The sequence below is a fragment of the Chrysochloris asiatica genome, unplaced genomic scaffold (genome assembly GCF_000296735.1).
Source record: "Chrysochloris asiatica unplaced genomic scaffold, ChrAsi1.0 scaffold00161, whole genome shotgun sequence".
NCBI classification, from domain to species: Eukaryota; Metazoa; Chordata; class Mammalia; order Afrosoricida; family Chrysochloridae; genus Chrysochloris; species Chrysochloris asiatica.
In genome coordinates, this window is record NW_006408679.1 from 718,352 (window position 1) to 720,570 (window position 2,219).

Below are 2,219 nucleotides of genomic sequence, written 5' to 3' on the forward strand. Positions count from 1 at the left end.
CCAGCTTTGAATGGTCATTGGGAGTTGATCTCATTTTTCTGCTCTTTGGGATTAAAGATGGGTTTTGAGGGAGCAGGTTCTAGGTTTTCAAAAGTCTGCCTGCTAATTCTACTTTACAAAAGGAAACAAAGGCATTTCCATTTGTTGTCTAATGGTTTCTTTGGCTGTATTGCTTTGGGAAATAGTATGACTCTATGTAGCCAGGGTATTGCTGATAGAAAAAGGTATCGTTTTAACTTCATGTGAGAAATAACTTCTGGACCTACATAAAGATTATAAAGTGGGCCAACTCCCTCTGGAGATGTTTTGTGCCTATCCTAGGAATCCCACTTCCATAAATATATGTGGATAATGGCTGGCATTATTCTATAGTTATGTGACTGTCAGCTATGTTTATTAATTCATCCCTAGGCTTTCTTGTAGTTCCATAGGTGATAAAAACAGTTTCAACAATGATGCTATATATCTAGTTGGATATATCTTTAAAAAACAAAAATGTTCTGTGCTGAACTGTAAATAGTTTTACAAGGTAGAGGTGTTTTGTGAAAAACAGAGCTCTGTATCAGAGTTCAGTCAGGCAGAGACTGACCAGTCTCACGATGGCTGTGACAGTGAGATCAGATGATACTGGACTAAGCCTGGCTCCCAGTGCAGTACTATCTGCCAAGTTACTTCTTGCTCATCTTCCTTCTTTACTTTTTAACTTCATGATTTGGGGATAATTCCTCACCCCACTTGAATATTTGGTCACAATCTGTGAAAAAAAAAAGAATAAAATGCCAGTCGGCAACCTGACTGCCTGAATCTGGAAGGAATGCCCACATTACATATTCAAGAAGTTCTGGAGGTGTTCTGTTTCTGAGCAGAAAACGTGCCCAAGCATGTTACTTACTTTGGTAGATAATACAACAGCGAATACTTCTGACTCAGAAATCTTTCCTGCACATAAAATTAAACTAAAGAAAACAAACCCATTGCCACCAAGTCTATTCTAACTTATAGTAACGCTATAGGATGGAGTAGAACTGCCCTATAGGATTTTCAAAGTTGTAAATCATTACTGAAGCTGATTACATCATTTTTCTCTGGTGAAGTGGCTGATGGGTTTGAACCACCAACCTTTGGTTAGCAGCTTTGACCACTGTGCCATGAGGCCTTCTGATAGGCCTACTGATAGTTAAAGTGCACTTGTAAACTCTGGGATCCAAAAATATGAGAAAGTACTTTGGTTGACATCCCTCAGTGTTGCAAATGGTTTGTTCTTGTCTACTACCTTAAGTTTTGAACCCACAGTGGCACTGTTGAAAAAAGACCTTCTCATCCACTTCTGTGAAGACTGTTGTTGTTGTTGAGTGCCATTGAGTCATTTCTGACTCATAGTGACCCTGTACAGGGTTTCTGAGGAGCAGCTGGTGGGTTTGAACTGCTGACCTTGTGGTTTGCAATCCAGTGCTGATCCCACAGCACCACACCAGAAGACTGAGAAAACTCTATGGAACAGCTCTACTCTGTAACACATGGGTTCACCATGAGTTGGAATTGACTTGATGACAACAGGGTTTTTTGTTTTTGTTTTAATTTGGTCAAGGACTTCTTCCTTTTCTTTTCTAAGCAAGTCACTCAAATTCTTAACAAATAAAATCTTTGAGTAGGAAGTAACGCTAAGAGTCACCCAGTCAGCCCTCCAACCCAATCATAGATATCCAGCATGCAGAGCAAGAATCTTTTCCATTATCCAAATCCTTAGCAACAGGAGGACTTTCAGTAACTTACTTAGCATTTGTTAGACTCAGTTTCCTTATCTATAAAATGAGGATAATAATAACACTTACTTCATGGTGTTTGTAAGAGGAAATGTATAAATGACTGTTTAGCACACTGCTGGGAGTCCTGGAGTGGCACTGTAGGATAAGCACTGGGCTGCTAACTGCAAGGTCAGCAATTCAACTCACCAGCTGCTTCTAGGAAACTCTATACAGTGTCACTATGAGTCAGTACTGGGTATATCCAGCTCAGTCATGAAGTACAACACTGTCTGTCATAGTATAATATCCACGTGGCTATAAGGAGGACCAGTTAATACCACTATTATTCAAATTAACGTACCAAACACTAAAGCCAGTGAGGATGAAATAGAAGAATTCTACCAACTTCTTCACTCTGAAATTGATCAAACATACAATTAAGATGTATTGATCATTAGTGGTGATTAAAATGCA